We start from the raw sequence: 19,134 nt of genomic DNA, 5'->3' as shown, positions 1-19,134 counted from the left end.
AAACAAAAATATTGATCACTCCCAAGCACCAGATGTTCTGAGACTTGCTGGGAGCTGAGCACTTTGCATAGATTAACTCATGGGAGCCTCACAGCATTCCTGTGTGGTAGCAGCTCGTATCATCAGGGCCGTGTCACGGACGAGGACAATGAGCCACAGTGATTCAGTGCACAGAGAGGATGTGATGGGGCTGGGACTGGAACCCAGGGGTCCCGTTCCAGAGCCCTAGCTCTGAACCACAGCTCACTCTCAGTGAGGGGTTTGAGAAGGGGGTGGGGATTCAGTGTAGAAAGTTGTCCTTGGCAACCCCATCCTCTGAATTCCACTCTGCTCTTTGCACTCTTAGCAACCCCAGCTTCTGGGACCATGGCCTCCATTCCTGNTATCCTTCCATTTTGGTCTTAGTGACCCCAATCCCGCACGCCATCCCCAGGTCCCCCGCCCCTAAATTCCATCCAACCTGGAGCAGCCCCTTCCTCTCTATCCCCTCCTCAGCATCCCATCCTGCCTTGGTGAGCCCAATCCCCCCCAGCCCGGCACCTGCCTACCCACTCCCCTTCTCCCCAGCCCTTCTAGCCGGCTCCAGTTCGCTCTCCAGCTCCCGGAGGACCTGCAGGGGTTGGGGAGGCGCCCAGCCGGGCCAGGACCGTCCGCCAGGAGGCCGGGAGCTGGGGCAGGGGACTCCCTCCCGGTCCCCGGCTCACCCTCGGGGCGCCAGCTGCCCGCACGCGCGCACGTCTCCGGCCACCAGGGAGGTGGCGGTATTTATGAGTTTGCAGGCACCTAGGCATCCTGCCGCCCACAGCTGTCCCAGCCCCGGAAGAACCTGCCTTCTCGAAGTGACAGGCTCCCCAGACAACCGGGGCCCCGGGTCGCACAGGTCCGGCCGGTCCTGGGCGCCCCACGCCCACTCGCCCACCCCCCTTCCCAGGGTGGGGCGTGGGAAGGGGGACCCAGAAAGGTTTGTTACGCCGCAGCCGCCACCTCCAGGCCGACCACCAGAGGAGCGTCGGGACAGGTAAGGCTGAGCTCGTCCCCCAGCTACCTCACCCCGCGATTGCGGAGTCCCCAGGGTACGGACACTGGCCCCCACCCCGGGCCCTGCCAGATCTCGCAGTACCCAGGTGTGCCAGCCACGGGCCCGCGACCCAGGGGATTCCCCCATCCCTTCCCTCGGGCCCCTCTTCTTCGCAATTCCTTCCGCCTTCCTCCTTCTCCAAGCTTAGCTCACGGATTTCTACCCGCCCCCCCGCCGCCAGAACCCTCAGTCCACCCCGAGGCGTACTGAAAAAACAAAATCAAAATCCACAAGAAAGACAGTGCTGCTTCTAAGCTGGGCGCCCTGGGCAGGTTACTTAACCTCGCTGAGCCTTGGCTTCTCCACCTGTAAAACGAAGGTAATAATAGTATGTACCCTATGGGCTGTGTGAGGATTAAACCAGATGAGGCATGAAATTTCATGCTGAGAATGCGGCCTGGCCCAGGGTAAGGGCTGGATAAGAATCAGCTATTTTATTATGATGAATGCATGAACTCCAGAAATTGCCCTGGGGTCTAGGTGGGAGGGAGTAAGAATTTTCCTGTAAACCTTCGTGAGCTGTTTGAAGGTTGAGCGTGGCTTGCCACAAAATATGTTTGGGGGCAGCAGCAGGAAAAGTGTGGAGGATCCAGGTTTCTCATTGTTCTCCCTTCCTGTCGGTAGATAAAATGACCCAACCATTTGGCTTTTGTAAATCAAAGTATAGCAGTTCTGGGACGCCTGGTTGGCTCAGTCGGTTAAGCGTCTGCCTTTGGCTCAGGTCATGAGCTCAGGGTCCTGGGATCGGCTCCTGGGATCGAGTCCTGCGTTGGGCTCCCTGCTCAGGGGGGAGTCTGCTTCTCCCTCTCCCTCTGCTGCTCCCCCTACTTGTGTTCCCTCTCTCTCTCAAAAAACAAAACCAAACCCACAAAGTATAGCAGTTCCCCTGGTTGGGTACACAGATTTCAGAGACTGACTCTGAATTCAATGCTACTGAATTATAGATATAGAAATATTTTAAAATTGTATTTATTTAAATACTCTCTATACCCAAGGTGGGGCTCGAGCTCACAATTCCGAGATCAATGTCACATGCTTTTCTGACTGTGCCAGCCAGACGCCCCTAAAAATATTTTTAGAACGAATATGTGATACAGTAAGATATGTGCTTCTCTCTTAATGCATTAAACTTCAAGATCTAGCTTGGGTTCAAAAAATTACGGTAACTCAGAAGTTTCAATGAGTGTTTAGATGCTTGAGAGGCCTGAAGTGACTGCAGCGGGATATGAAAACATCTTTGACTCCTTTCTTTCTTTCTTTCTTTCTTTCTTTCTTTCTTTCTTTCTTTCTTTCTTTTCTTTCTTTCGGAGAGAGAGGGAGTGCGCGCTGGAGCGTGTGAGGTTGGGGAAGGTGGGAGGAGGGGCAGAGGGAGAGAGAAAGAGAATCTTAAGCAGGCTCCATGCCCAGTGGGGAGCTCAATCTCATGACCCTGAGATCATGACCTGAGCTGAAATTAAGCGACCTGAGCGCTTAACGGACTGAGCCACTCAGGCGCCCCTGATTTCTTCTCATGGCAGAGCTGGAAATCTGCAAATAGGACGGAAGGAAATGGTAAATTTCCACCGCAGTGGCCATTCGTAAATTGTACCCTCTTAAAAATCATGGAGGTCTCCAAAGAGGTTTTGTATATATGGGTTATATCTATTCATATTTGTCATGCAAGAAAATTAAAATGAGAAGTTTTCAAAACATAAGAATACACATGCATACATTCCATTAGCCATCAGATCAATGACGTCACCGCAGGTCAGGCAGGCTTTGGAGAGTGAAAAGGACAAACACAGCTTCGTATTATTGTGAAAATAGTTTTGACCTCGTTAACGCCCTGGAAAAGGTCTCGAGGATTCTCGGGGATTCTAAGACCACGTGTTGAGGACTGCCAAGTTAAAGGGCAGTAAAAGCAAAGAGGTCATTGCTTTTCCCATCCAAATTCACGTAGCCCCTGAATTCCATCCACCAGCTCTGATTAAAAGCCCCACTACATTGCACCTGTTGGTCCCAGGGCACCCAGCTCCCTTGTGGCCCCTCTCCCCCACTCCTGCTCAAATCTCAGACCACCCCTACTCTCAGGACAGCCATAGAAGTATTTCCAGTTCCTCTTTTCAGACAGCTCTGGGTTTTAAGAAATATACTTCCACTGCTCTTATTTCTTCTCCTTGTGCTGGTGAACTCTGGGGCCAGATGGCCTGAGATTAGCTCTAGCTCGAGCATTGACTAACTTCGGCAAGTTACTGACCACCGTACCTCAGTTTCCCCATCGGTTACAGGTCAGTAATAATAGTAACAGACTCATAGTGTCCTTGTGAAGATTAAATAAAGTAACAGATACCAACGACTGAGAACAGAGCCTCGCACGAAGCACGTGTCGCCTGCATGCCTTCCAATTATTATTGTCTCTTACGCACCTGGGCTGCTCAGTGTAAGCTAAGGCTGTGACAAACTCGCTTTTCCAAATCGTTTGAAATTTATTTGACCCTTCTTTATTGTGAAATGGGACACACTTACAGAAAGCACCTGAAATGTAAATAGTCCTCTTAACGAATTGTGACAAAGGGAACGTACCTGCGTAACCACCACGCGGGCGAAGAAACAAAGCCCCCCAGCTTCCCTTAAGCTCCTTCCCGCCTCGCCCAGGCACTACTTTCTCCCTCCCCGCGGAAGTACCCACCGGATTTAGGTTTGGCCGTCTAACTATGCCTGCGTACAGCCAGTTTCATTGTGCCTCTTTTCCACATGATGGGAAGAATATTACGCAGTATGACCTCTTGTGTCGGTTTCTTTCACTCAACACTGTGATTGTGAAATTCCTCCGGGTTGGGTGTATGAGCGCCACGCGTGCCATTGTGGAGTCATAGTCCATGGTGTGAAGACGCCACGACATGCTTATATGTTTATACACCAGCTGTGGATGGAAATTAACTTATTTCCATGTTTTGCCATCGGAAATAACATTGCTCTGTGTATATACTATATACAGTGCGTATTTTGTTCTGGTAGGTTCACAACATAGAGTGGATATAGACGGTTGACCCTTGAACCATGCAGGTTTGAACTACACGGGTCCACTTACACATAGACTGTCCACTGTACTGTAACTGTGTTTTCTCTTCCTTGTGACTTTCTAAATAACATTTTCTTTTCTTTTACTTTAGGGTAAGAATACAGAATATAATACATATTACATACAAAATATGTGTTAATTGGGGGCGTCTGGGTGACACAGTGGTTGCGCGTCTGCCTTCGGCTCAGGGCGTGATCCCAGCATGATCCCATGATCGAGCCCCACATCGGGCTCCTCTGCTATGAGCCTGCTTCTTCCTCTCCCACTCCCCCTGCTTGTGTCCCCTCTCTCGCTAGCTGTCTCTATCTCTGTCAAATAAATTAATAAAATCTTTAAAAAAATACGTGTTAACTGACTGTTTATGTTATTGTTAGGGCTTTCAGTCAAGAGTAGGCTCTTCATAGTTACCTTTTGGGAGAGTCAAAAGTCAGTGGGATTTTTGACTGCATGGGGGGGGGGTCAGTGCCCCTAACCCCTGAGTGGTTCAAGGATCAACTTATTACACATTTCTCTTGGGTAAGAACCCAGGAGTAGAATAGTTGGATCATAAGGCGTATATGCTTATCTTTAGTAGATATGACCAAAGAGTTTTCCAAAGTGGGTGTAATATCTTCTTTTTCTTCACCCATGTTGGAGCATTTCCATTACTCTGCAAACTCAGCAACACTTGGCATTGTCGGGCATTTTGTTTTGAGCCACTCTGGTGGGTGTGTAGTGGTAGCTCATTGTAGTTTTAATTTTGCATTTTAATTTGCATTGGCATTGAACATCTTCTCATTTGCATGTTGGCCTTTTGAATATCCTTTTTTGTGATGTGTTTGTTCAAGTGTCTTGCCCAATTTTTTTTTCTAAAGATTTATTGGAGAGAGAGAGAGAGCGTGCGGGTGCATGAGTGAGAACGGGGGGGGGGCAGAGGGAGAGAGAGAATCTCAAGCAGACTCCCCACTGAGTGCAGAGCGCTATATGGGGCTCGATCTCACAACCCTGAGATCATGAGCTGAGCTGAAATTAGAAGTCCAACGCTCAATGAACTGAGCCACCCAGACGCCCTCTCTTGCCCAATTTTCTATTGAGTTGTCCATTTGTCTTAGATGGTCTTTCTTTCTTTCTTTAGAGAGAGTGTGAGTAGGTGCAGGTGTGCACCAGCAGGGGGTCAGAGGGAAAGGGAGAGAGAATCTGAAGCGGACTCCCCACTGAGTGCAGAGCTGGAACGCACAACCCTAAGAAAATGACCTGAGTTAAAATCAAGAGTCCGATGCTCAACTGACTGAGCCACATAGGTGCTCCATCTTGCCCAATTTTCTATTAGGTTGTCCATTTTAAAATTTTAATTTAAATTTTTTAAAAAGATTTTATTTATTTATTTGACAGAGAGAGAGAGCACAAGCAGGGGGAGCAGCAGTCAGAAGGAGAGGGAGAAGCAGGCTCTCTGCTGAGCAGGAAGCCGGATGTGGGGCTCAACCCCAGGACCCTGGGATCATGACCGAATCGAAAGCAGACGCTTAGCCGATTGAGCCACCCAGGAGCTCTGGTTGTCCATTTTTTAAATGCATTTGTTCTTTATATACTCTGGACACAAGCCATTTGTAAGTTGTTTAATGGCATGCTTAATGGCATTTTTTTAATAAACAGAAGGTCTTAACTTTAGTGAAGTCTAATTCCTTGATCTTTTACTATGAATAGTTATTTTTATGTCTTGCTTAAGAAACATTTCCATAGCTCCAAAATGTGTTGCTATTCCCTTATGTTATTTTCCAAAAACTTTATCATTTTGCATTGCATTCAGGTTAACGGTCTATCTGGAACTGATTTTCCACTGTGTGGTGTGAGATAGGGTTTTTACTTTTATTAAAATAATACACGTGGCTAATAAAATAAAGGTAAATGAATCTATTTTCTGAAGGAGACTACTTTTTTTTTTAAAGATTTTATTTATTTATTTATTTGACAGAGAGAGACAGCCAGCGAGAGAGGGAGCACAAGCAGGGGGAGTGGGAGAGGAAGAAGCAGGCTCCCAGCAGAAGAGCCTGATGTGGGGCTCGATCCCAGAACGCCGGGATCATGCCCTGAGCCAGAGGCAGACGCTTAACGACTGAGCCACCGAGGCACCCCTGAAAGAGACTACTTTTTAGAAGAGTAGTTTTCCATTATGGAAGGAAATCATCTTATTACTGAAAATTAAGAAATTAGAATGAGCCAGAAAGGTTTACCAGCTCAGGAAACTGACAAACCTGGATATGAATCCTGATTCTGCAGCTTGTTGGCTGAGTAACCTTGGCAAGTCCTGACCTTCAGAGTCTCAGTCCCTAATCTCTACAATGGGTATAGCAGTGCCTACCTCGCAAGTGCTTGGAAAGATACAGCACGTAAAGCCTGTAATACAGGGTGGGGCACATAGAAAGAGCTCAATTAATAATAGCTGTCCTGAGTAACAAACGATTGTATTTAATCACTCAGTGTCCATTTACCCCTAAGCTACCACTGGTGACAGTGGGTGCCCCTCCTTCGAGCATTTTTTTCTTAGACACAGGATCTGGGTTGAATCATGATCATGCCATAGTCCTGAATTATTTTTACGGGACTCTTCTAAACATTCTTTTATATTGGTTGCGTGATATTCCAATGGGTGGCATGTTTCACCCATACTAAGGAGAAGCAAGATAGCATGAATGAGCAAAAAGCCAGGGATTAGGAACCAGATGGTCCGGGTTCAAACCCAACTCCAACATTTAATAGTCATAAGTCTTTTGCCTATCTGTATCTCAAATTCCTCATCTGTAAAATGGGGATAACACACTCTACTGCATACCTGACGTGTTTCAGAGGGTTGATGTGAAAACTGAGTGAGTGAGTGGAAGTAATGAAGTAAGGATGTTGATGAAAACTGTGCTTGGTGCCCACTGAGTCCTCAAAGATCTTAAGAGGAATATTTCAGGATCTTGAAATTCATCATAAGAAAATAAGATGGACTGATGGCTGGACAGAGGAATCCATAGAGGTGTGAGGAAGCAAGAATAGTAAAAGGTTAATGGTAGAATCCAGGTGGTGGAAACCTGTGTGTTTCTTGTAAATTTCTTTCCCTTCTCCTGTGTGTTTGAAAATATTCATAACAAAGTGTTGGCGGAAATATTTGAGGAGATCCACGTAGCTGTTGTGGATGATGGTCATGGGAAAAAGAGCAGCAATTGATTCCTGAGCACTTGGTGTGGGCCAGGTCCCCTGTACATGGAATAGTTGGTTCCATGGCCCTGACTTTCTGTGATGCAGACTTTAGGAGGCCCATTTTACTGCTAAAGAAACTGAGGCTTGGCAACAAGGCTTAGGGCCTCACTGTGTGGCCTTCGGGTCACTGACTTGGCGGGGTCGGGACAGAGCGGTAAATGGACAGATTCCTTCCAAGAAGATGGTGTGCACCTGGGACAGTGACCTGGGCCGACACATCTGGGGGTCCCACCCGGAGAATGAGCCTCATTTTCATAGTTGCCTTGCACAGAGCCCTCCCTGTGTGCCAGGCATCGTTATGAATCCTTTACGTGAATATCTCATTGAGACTACACTCCGGTTATTAACCCCATTAACAGATGGGGAAACTGAGGCTAAGAGAGATTGAACGACTTACCTAAGAGCACACAGCTGGGACGTCAAGCTGGGACTAAAACCCTGATGTGTCTGACTTGAAAGCCTAGGATGTGAACACTTTTAGGAGAAACTTTACCCAATTAGGATATTATCTCTTGAGAAATACTGTCAGCTCCACCCTCGAATTTATCCGGAATCTGCCCACTTCTCCCCCTCCCCAGCATCTACGCATCGTCTCCTTCAGGGACTATCTCAGCCCGACCTGACCCCGCGGTCTTCCCCACGTGTAACCAGAGGGAGCTGCTCCCTCTCCCTGAAACATTCTTCCCTGATGCCCGTATAGCTCCTTCCCTCTTTCCTTCAGGCTTTATCCAAATGTCACTTTGTCAGTGAGGCTCTCCTTGACTTTTTTTTTTTTAAGATTTTATTTATTTATTCGACAGAGACAGAGACAGCCAGTGAGAGAGGGAACACAAGCAGGGGGAGTGGGAGAGGAAGAAGCAGGCTCATAGCGGAGGAGCCTGATGTGGGGCTCGATCCCACAATGCTGGGATCACGCCCTGAGCTGAAGGCAGACGCTTAACCGCCGTGCCACCCAGGCGCCCCTCTCCCTGACTTTCTAATATGAAATTGCAATCCACCTTCACGTACCATTCCCAAGCCCCTAAGCCAGGGATCTGCTGTAAAGAGCAAGATATTAAATAGTTAAAGCTTTGTAGACCATACGGTCCCTGGCATAGCTATTCAGCTCTGTGGTTATAACACAAAAACAGCCAAAGACAATATGCAACCCAATGAGCGTGGCTGTGTTCCAATAAAACTTTATTTATGGACACTGACATGTGGATTTCATGCAAATTTTATGTGCCACAAAATCTTCTGTCGATTTCCTTTTCCCAACCATTAAAAGAAGGAAGAAGCGCTCTTAGCTTGCGAACTGTACGCAAACAAATGATGGGCTTGATTTGATCTGCAGTCGGCAGTTTCCCGACCCTGCCCTGAGATCACCCTGCCTGGTATCTTCACACGACACTCACCACCTTCCAACAGACTAGAATATTTACCTCTGCATTATGTCTGTTGTCTCACTTTCCCACTAGACTGTCTGCTCCAAGAAGGCAAGGATTTGTCCGTCTGGCACGTGGTAGGAGTATGATAAAGATGTGTTAAATGGTTGCATACATGAATGAATCCGCACTCTTGGGAGTATGCGCTCGCTCTTTACTTCCACGCCTTCCTCGCCAGGGGTAACCATGGCTGTTGCCCATCCCCTAGGATGCTGCTGCTTCAAGAAGAACCCAAAAGTGCTAGGTCCAAGAACTTGAGATTGGGGGGAAGAGACAAGCAGAGACAATTTCCTTTCATTCCAACCTTTGAGCTCATTATTTCCTTCCGCCTATGACGTCATATGTCAGGGGACCTGTGAGCCATCGGAGGTGAGGGGTGTGACCAGGGCACAGCTCACCTCCTGGGAGATGCCACTCTGCCTCAAATTATGGTAGGAAGGAAGGATGACTCACCCTCTTGGATCTGGAAGCTTCCTGTCACAGGCCCAGGGCAGCCCCCCTGAACATTCAGTTTCCGCCCACCTGAGGCTTCATCCTTCTAATCATGGCCCGAGCCAGTTGGGCGCTCACTGTGTGTCAGCTACCATCCGTGTGATTGTGTAGATTCCACGCCCCTCCTCATAGCCTCATGTTCTAGAATGGGAAACTGAGGCTCAGAGACATGAACTCACTTACCTGAGATCATCCCATTAGTACGAAGAAGAGCAGAGATTCATTTCCAGGGAGCCTGCCTCTGGGGCCTTCACCACTGGGCTCCACCACCTCCATTCATCCCTGTGCCCAGAGACATCAGCTATCAGCACTGGCCTCAAGTCCAGTGGCATTTCCCAACACTGTCCAATCACGGGGTAAGAGTAATGGTTCCGTAAGATCCAGAGCTGAGGCCTGGGACAGAGTAAACCCTCAACAAACGTGAGCTCTGATCAGTCTCTGTTCAACTATTTATTGTACCATTGTTTGGCTACATTTTCCACTGGAGTCACGTTGGAGGGGTAGGGGAGGATTGACTTTAAAGTCAATATATAAGAGTTAAAAACAGATGTGATTTAAAATCACCTTTAAAAAACTCTTTATATGTCTTTAAAAAAAAAAAAAGAACATTTCCAGAGTACTCAGTGGGTGCTAGGGTATCATTCTACATGCTTTACACGGCCAAACAAGGCTGTGAGGTAGGGATTTTATTATACCCATTTCACAGATGAGGAAAGCCAAGCATAAAATTCCTGCCTCTGGGTAAGCCACCTCATAGATGCCCTGTTTTTCTTCAAACATTAGAGTTGATTGCTGAATAGTGATTTAGAAAAAGCTTGAGTTGAGGATGAAATCTGAGAACAATGACAAAACACCGCTGAACATGGCTAACTTGCATTTGGGGTCCATGATATCTTAAAAATAGATACGATTACCTACTGGAGTAGTTACCACGAGAAAGGTGTTCGGGCTATGAGAAGGAACTAACAAAACATTGAAATGCATGCTTATTGAGTAGAATAGCCTTTAGGGATTTGGTTTTGTTTGGAGGGGAAGATTTTCCCTGAGAATACAGAACTGAATGCCTACGATGTGTGTGTTCACTCTGGTTGGGAGTGTCATTGGTGGTAGCAGATCGTTACTCAGCGTTCTGTGAGACGCTACCCAAATATTGTATTATGTTTCATACAACATAGTACGGAGTATAAAACCCCTATGCACAGCTTAAAGAATAACAGTTTAAGAGCCTGTAAACTCATCACCTGGGTAAGGAACCAGATCATTATCAGTGCCTTAGCACCCAAGTCCCCTTTAAACATTACTACGGTCTCTGTGTTAATTTTTCTCTTTCTTTTATTTATAGTTTATCACCTACACACAATTCCTCTAACATCACAATGGGTGACATTTCTTTTTACTTTTTAAATTTATTTATCCATTATTTTATTGTTTTTTTTTTTAAGTAAGCTCTAGGCCCAACGTGAGGGCCTAGAACTTACGACCCCAAGATCAAGAGTCACATGCTCTACCAACTGAGCCAGCCAGGCACCCTGTGACATTTCTTTTTAATCTTTTTATTTTAGAATCATTTTTAGCTTGACAGAAAAGTTAGTATTTCTCTTGCCCAGTTTCCCCTAATGCTAGCATCTTATGAAACAATAGGACATTTGTCAAAACTAAGAAATTTTTATCAGTACAATATTATCAGTTAGACTACAAACTCTGTTTGGGTTTTCCTTCTCTCTCTCTTTTTTTTAAAAGATTTTATTTATTTATTTGAGAGAGAGCATAAATGGGAAGAGGGGCAGAGGCAGAGGGAGAAGCAGGCTCCCCTCTGAGCAGGGAGCCCGATGTGGGACTCGATCCCAGGATCCTGGAATGATGCCCTGAGCCAAAGGCAGACACATAACCATCTGAGCCACCCAGGCACCCTGGACTTTCCTTCTCATAGCACAAACACCTTTCTCATGGTAACTGTATCCTAGTATATAGTAATATCTATTTATCCACTATCACGGTTAGTTTTTAAAAAACTATAAGAGAACCCAGACATGACTAGGAAACTTGGGAGCCCAGTGGCCTTTGAGAGGCCTGTCTGGCATTCCCCTGGTGCTGGGGCTCATGCCTGAGCCTCTCCAGCAGCCACTGGGCAGCTCTGTAACCACCATGAAGCTCTCTCCCAAGTCATGGCCCAAATGGAAACAAGAATAGGAGGAAAAAAGGGTAAAAAGAACGAGCCATCTATCTGTGTAAAGGAAGAGTGGACCAGCCACTCGTAAGTAGAAGTCCTTGGAAGAGGATGAGCTGGACCATATCCAGGTCACAATCTGGTGGCAGCTTCCTTGAGATTCCACACAAACCGCTTCTGGAGAATTCCATGGAGGAGGGCCTGAGCGAATGCAAGAAAGCACATGGCTGACCATAAATGAATCTGTCAGGGCCAGAATGTGGGCTGTGTCCCGCACAGCCAGCAGGAATGTGGTCAGCCCTGGATTTTCCACTTTTGAGAAAACCCCCAGCCTTCCACTGCTCTCGTGAGTGGGAGCCAAGCAGCACATTTATCAGGGGAGAAATGAGGCCCCTCGGTGGATCAGTGGTGGCGGGAGAGCAGGGTCTCCGTCATGGCCAAGACAAGTCAAGTACAGACACGAATGTGGTTCATATCTACCCACCCATTCTTGCCTCAGGTTAAAAATCAAAATGAAACAAAACAGCACAATGGCACTTGGCATGTTAGGGATGACAGCCCTCAATGTGAGTGTCCCTTGAGTCACATGGTCCTACTTGGACTGGTTGACTTCTAACTTTGATAACCAGCTGCCATGCTGGGATTTGCATCATCCTTGGGGTTCTCCTCACTTCTCTCCTGTGAGGGGTCCCCTGTATCTTGGATCCCAGTCCTTCCTCTTTTTTAGTGATGCTTTCATTTTGGTAAAGCACATCCTCTAACTTCTGAGGAAGGTTTCTCAGGGGGTGAATTTTTTAAAGCTTGCAGTTCAGAAAGTGTCTTCAACTTCCCCTCTTGCTTAATTGATAGTTTAGCTGGCTATAGAATTCAGGACAGAGAGTAGTTTCCTTCAGTTCTGAAGACATCTCTCCCTTGTCCTCCTGTTGGTAGTACACACAGTCCCAACTTAACAGCGTTTCAACTTACGATTTTTTGACTTTACAAAAGTGCAAAAGCAATGCACACTCAGTAGAAACTATATTTCAAATTTTGAACTTTGATTTTTTTCCTGGGCTAGTGAGATGCAGTATGTTCCCCTCTCTGGATGCAAATTGCAGCTTCCAGTCCCGTGATCATGAGGGTAAGCGACCGATACACTTACAACCATTCTGTTTTTCACTTGTAGTATAGCACTCAATAAATTACATGAGAGGTGCCTGGCTGGCTCAGTCAGTAAAGCATGTGGCTCTTGATCTTGGAGTCATGAGTTCAAGCCCCATACAGGGAGTAGAGTTTATTTTTAAAAATAAATTAAATCAAATTGTAAATAAAAAAAATAACATGAGATATTCAACACTTTAGTGTTAAATAGGCTTTGTTAGATGATTTTACCCAACTGTAGGCTAATGTTAGTGATCGAGCATGTTTACCATTGGCTAGGCCAAGCAATGGTGTTCAACAGGTTAGGGGTATTAAATGCACGTTTGACTTAGCAGGACTTCCAACTTGCGATGAATTCATCAGGACAGACCCCAATCATAAGTCAAGGAAAATCTGTATTGTTCTTGAGAAGTCTAAAATCATTCTGTCTCTGGATCCTTTGTTTTCGCTGATGGTGATTCTAATGACAACCTTTCCTTTCCAAAGCTTAGTAAAACCTTTTTGTCCCCCAAATTCTGAAATTTCACAGTGACAGATCCTGGGGAGGGTCTTTTTTAATCAATTCTGGTGGGCACAGCGGGGGCGGGGCGGGGGGGGGTTAAAAGCAGCGACACCAGTGAGATGGTCCAGGCTGGAGACAAGGGGGGACAGGACCAGGTAGAGGGGGAGCATGGAAGTGGTGAGATGTGAACATGGTTTGGATAGATTTTGAAGGTAGAGCTAACAGAAATTGATGTCAGTTTGGAAGAAGGATGAGAGGGAAACAGAAGAATCAAGCGTAACTCCAAGACTTTGCCTTGAGCAACCAGAAGAATGAGTTGCCTTTTGATGAGATAGGGAAGACAGAAAAGATACGGGCCAGGAAATCAGGAGTTTCGTTTTCCGTATGTGCTTATGGAGTGACCATTAGTCATCAAAATGGAGCCGTCAAATAGGCAGTTGGATAAGGAGCCTGGAGTTCAAGGGAGAGATCGGGCCAGGGAGAGAAATTTGGGAACCAACAGCTTATTAATGGTATTTAAGGCCATAAGACTGGCTGTGAACACCAATGGGAAGAGATAAGGACCAAGAACCCAGAGAGACTGAGAAGGAACACTCAAAAGACATGATATCCTGGAAGCCAGAGGAAAAAGGAAGGATGGAGCACTTGACCATTAAATGCTGCTAGTGAACCAAGTAATTGAACTTTGAATGTAGCAATATGGAGGTCATTGGCGACTGAGATTGATAGATCCTTTTGTCATGGCTGCACATTATGCTATGTTGGGAGTGTCATGACTTACTTTACCAATCCCCTACTGAGGGATATTTAGATTGTCCCCTATCTGTTGCTATTTCAAACAGTATTGCCATGAGGTACCTTGTACACACAGTTTTTGTACTCTGCATGTGCCATTCCCCTACACACGAATTTCTGGGTCAGAGAGTAGGTGCATTTCTAATTCTGACAAATGTCGCAAACCATCCACCATATTGGTTGTACCAACTGACACTCCCAACAACAACGTGTGCCCTTTTCCTGAGGGTCTTGCCCAGTACAGGGTGTTGCCAATCTTTTTGTGCTTTGCCAAACTGCTTTATTAAAAAATGGTAGGGGTGCCTGGGTGGCTCAGTCTGTTAAGCATCAGACTCTTGACCTCAGCTCAGGTCTTGCTCTCAGGGTCATGAGTACAAGCCCTGTGTTGGGCTCCATGCTGGGTATGGAGCTTAATTAAAAAAAAAAAAAAGTATCTCAGTGCTACTTTTTTTTTTTTAAGTTTATTTAAATAGTCTCTACACCCAATGTGGGGCTCAAACTCATGACCTCAAGATCAAGAGTCACATGCTCCTGGCACTGAGCCAGCCAGGTGCCCCTCAGTGTTACTTTACTCTGCATTTATTTTACTTCAAATCATGTCTTATATCATCTTATATATTTGAGAGCCATTTCCGTTTCTTTTTCTAGGGATTATCTGTTCATATGCTCTGTGCATTGTTTTTCCTATAGGGTTGTTCCTTTTCTTATTGATTTGTGGGAAATCTATATACATAGCGGGAAAATTAGCTCTTTGTGTGTGATACGATTTGTAGTTTTCCCATTTTGTGAGTGTAATTCTGGATTGATCAAATGTAGACATTATGTTTTAACTCCTTGTCACGAAACATGGAAGATTTGGATTTCTTACTCCCCCACCCCCGCCTTCCTTCTCTCTTCCCTGTGATTCCCGTTGTTAGAAGAAACGTTACTACATCCAATCTTCTTGCAAACACAGGCGCCTGACTGGCAGGCTTCTCGGATAAAGCCAGGATGATCTAATCACACTTGAGAAGGTTGCTGGAAAAGAATCAGAAATTGTCAAGGAAGCGATGTGAAGGGACAGGGTGGGTTTGCGTCCACCGCTGTCAAGGAGACCTCTGCCCTGAGTCCATACTGCGTGATCACTTTGAAAGTTTGCCAATTCCTATTTTAGAGTGTGGTTTTTTCTTTTTTCTTTTCTTTCTTTCTTTCTTTTTTTTTTTTTAAGATTTTATTTATTTGTCAGAGAGAGAGGGAGAGAACACACAAGCAGGGGGAGCGGCAGGCAGAGGGAGAGGGAGAAGCAGGCTCCCCGCTGAGCAGGGAGCTCAGATGCAGGACTCGATCCCAGGACCCTACTGAGATCACGAACTGAGCCGAAGGCAGATGCTTAACCTGCTGAGCCACCGAGCCGCCCAGGCATCCCTAGAGTGTGGTTTTTGAAGTTTTCTGACTACAGTTCGGAATCAGAAGTGTATTCGTGTCACAACCCAGCCTGCCCGCAGACCTGCGTGTAGTGCGGCATGACTTGTGCGAGAGTCACAAAGCGGCGCTGGCTGAAATGGGCTCTTTGCTATTGTTTCGTTTTTGTTCTCGGATTCCCGTCCCCGTCCACTTCATCAATTTCAAGGCCTTAGCAGAGCCAATGCCTCCTTGCTGTAACAAATATATATTTTCAAATTTTTCTGCACAGATGTTTTAAAATTTATGTTTTATTCAACTTGAGTGAGGCATAATTTACATTACAATTACAATGCAACAAGCCCACTTTCAGTGTGCAGTTTGATGATTTTTGGCAATTGTCTGCCACCCCAATCAAGGTAAAGCACATTCCCATCACTCCAGAAATTTCCTTTGTGCCCCTTTGCAGTCGAACCTCTCACCACCCACCACCCACTCCCCGGGGCTAACTGCTGTTCTGAGTTTTACCACCGTAGACTAGGGTTACAATAAATATTTTTAAATGCTCCTTTTACTACCCTGAAATAAAATTTATGGATAATATAACCTACCCACACACAAACTCATTTTTTTCAAATCAAGATAATGCCCTTATTGTAATATAAAGAAAGAATAAGAGGAAAGTAATTTGTAATACAATAATGAAAGACTCCGGCCTGAGGAAGCTGCAAGACATAATGATGCGGTTGGGAGTGTACTAGGAGCAGAATCTTCCCGAACACTCTCCGACTGACACGAACAAGACAGACACAGTATACTGTATTCACGATACAAAGAACCCAATGGGGAACAATGAACACACTTCCCTTGTTGCTCACGTATTTGCATTCCTGAAAAATGTATAAGTCTGTTTACGAGTCAGTGGAGCCCCGCGCGGGCCTCCGGTAACTAGAAACAGGTTCTTCACCTCCACCAGCGTCTCAAGGGGCGTGGCGCTGGACTATCTGTCTGGGGCCACAATGAGAAGCCTCTCGGGACGTTTGGCATCCTGGCCCCTGCGCCCCTGTCTGGGAAGGGAGGTGCTGATGGCGCCCCCTAATCCTTGTAACAGAAACCTTCCTCCAGTTTCCCAAACACCTCCTGGGGAGAGGGGGCCACCCCGGAAATGATTCTTGACCACGATTCCAGGGGCTCTTGGCTGGCTCAGTTGGTGGGGCATGCGACTCTTGATCTCAGGGTCACGGAGCCTACTTAAAAATAAAAAATAGGGGCTCCTGGGCGGCACAGTGGTTAAGCGTCTGCCTTCGGCTCAGGGCGTGATCCTGGCGTTATGGGATCGAGCCCCACATCAGGCTCCTCCACTATGAGCCTGCTTCTTCCTCTCCCACTCCCCCTGCTTGTGTTCCCTCTCTCGCTGGCTGTCTCTCTCTCTGTCAAATAAATAAATAAAATCTTTTTTAAAAAATTAAGTAAATAAATAAATAAAATAAAATAACCACAATTCCAGGGCATCTAGGTGGCTCAGTTGGTTAAGCGTCTGTCTTCAGCTCAGGTCATGATCTCGGAGTCCCAGGATGGAGTCCTGCATCGGGCTTCCAGCTCAGTGGGGAGTCTGCTTCTCCCTCTGACCCTCTCCCCTCTCATGCTCTCTCTCACTCTCTCTCTCTCTCAAATAAATGAATAAAATCTTTTAAAAAACCCACAATTCCCAAAGTATTGCTTTACAAAATAGTTCCTCCCATTTTGGGGGGTGCAGGATTTAAATGTTGGACTGTCTGGGATGGGGAACAGGAAGGAAGAGGGTGTAAGCAGCCAGCTAACAGCTGCTGAACCATTTGGGAGTAAGTAACAATTTTAAGACTGCTTTGTCAAGGGTGGGAAAGTGGCCCAAAGATGTAGGTGAGACAGGGATGATTGGCTGAGTGACTGAAGGGAGGTAATAAGGCCCGAGCCCCCCAGGGCTAGAGACACAAGCGTTTGCTGTTGTGTCAATGGTGTTGGGGAGATGGGGCGCCCGGTGCCTCTGGACATCTTTGAACAACATCTCGGGGTTAGCCATCAGTCAGATGACTGGGCTGCACTTCCTAGAGATCTGCAGCCTGGGGTGGGGAAAGAGACGTCTCGCAGAGAATACTCGCTTAGGGGCTCAGGAATAGGCAAGAGGCCAAAAAAGCACTAGTTAAAAACAGGCCACGTTCAGAGCTCGCAGGAACTCACCAGTGTTTTGGGGAGAACATTTATGTACACACACACCACGCTCGTGTGTGCACTCACATGCACACACAAACTCCAAATAAGGATGCTTCGGACTAAAACATACTGAGATTTGTTGGCCCGTCTGATGCCTGGAGACGTGGTTAGTATCACAGGTTCCCATTTCGCTGCTCTGTGGTCTCTCGGTTTCAGCTTCAGCCTCACGTTGCTGGAAGGCTGCCAACACCAGTGCGACACGCATCCTTGTCTGAGTTCAGCAGAAGAAAGGGAGAGAGACAGACAGACAGAGATGGGCATAGAGACTGAGAGAGCGCCTGTGTCTTCCTGAAAGACCCTTCCTCGACAGCGAGGAGGACGCCGTTGGGGCGTTCAGGAGCTAGTAGTAATAATACCGATGAGCACAAACCTCGCACTTTCTGTGCTACAGACATTATTAAGGCTAAGACGTAGCTTTTTTTTTCTTTCTTTCTTTTCTCTCTCTCTCTCTCTTTTTTAAAGATTTTATTTATTTATTTGACACAGAGAGAGAGAGAGCACAAGCAGGGGGAAAGGCAGTCAGGGGGAGAGGGAGAAGCAGGCTCTCCACCAAGCAGGGAGTTGGACAAGGGGCTCGATCCCAGGACCCCAGGATCATGACCTGAGCCGAAGGCAGACAATTAGCCTACTGAGCCATGCAGGCATCCCTATTCTGAACCTTCCTATATGCTGTTTCCTCAACTCTAAGATGCGCTATCTGTGAGAAGCATCTTGGAAAAACCACAGCTAATTTGACCACGACAGCCCATCTATTTTAACACCCAGCCCGATCCCTTAGAGAATGAAACGCTCTGCATTAGCTTATTTACTCCTGTCACACCCCTGTGAGGTAAGTAGCATCACGCCCATTTTCATACGTGGGGAAACCGAGGTCACAGACTGGACAGCATGAGTAGCTGGCCACCAGCAAGTTCCAGGACAAGCCTGACCTTGAACCCAAGGCCGTCTGTCTACCGAGTAGCGGCTCTAATCTACTCGCCCCCCTGCCTCCCTTGGCCGACTTCAGGGCTATTTGAGAAGCAGAACCAGGCAGATATGGGAAGGTCTGCTGGTTGGTGAGGCTTCGACAGGTGGCCACGGCGGGCTTCCCTACACCCCAGGTTGGAACTATTCTCTGAAATGCAAGCTTCTCCCTGGCAAGATTAGAGGCACACAGATGCGCTCCAATGAACCGTTCTCTCCCCCCTCCTGGAGGCATCATGAGGGGCAGAGCCAAGCCAGAGCTCTTCTTCCTCTGCTTCTCCGTCCTGGGGGAATGGAATGAGAAGCATCCCCCTCACCCAGTAACATGGTGAATGTTACCTTGCAAAGTACAGGGAAGGGAAGAAATCTTGTCCTTTTCCTCTACCCGTCATGAAAAAACACAATTCAATTGAGTACTTTTGAAGATTTAATTGGCTCTATTCAACGATTCATGAATTGAATTGATCTAGATACTCAGTGAATTGAACTTAACTCATCACTTCATTTAGCAGAACTTTAAGGTTTGGGTTACCAAAAAGAATAGTGAAAACTATTTAAGAAGTTCACCTAGGGATGCCTGGGTGGCTCAGTCGGTTAAGCGTCTGCCTTCGGCTCAGGTCGGTTCCACAATTCTCCCTCTCCCTCTGTGGCTCCCCCTGC

This window comes from Ursus maritimus, unplaced genomic scaffold, assembly GCF_017311325.1.
Source record: "Ursus maritimus isolate PB19 unplaced genomic scaffold, ASM1731132v1 scaffold_19, whole genome shotgun sequence".
Lineage (NCBI taxonomy): Eukaryota > Metazoa > Chordata > Mammalia > Carnivora > Ursidae > Ursus > Ursus maritimus.
Note: the sequence above shows the minus strand (reverse complement) of the source record.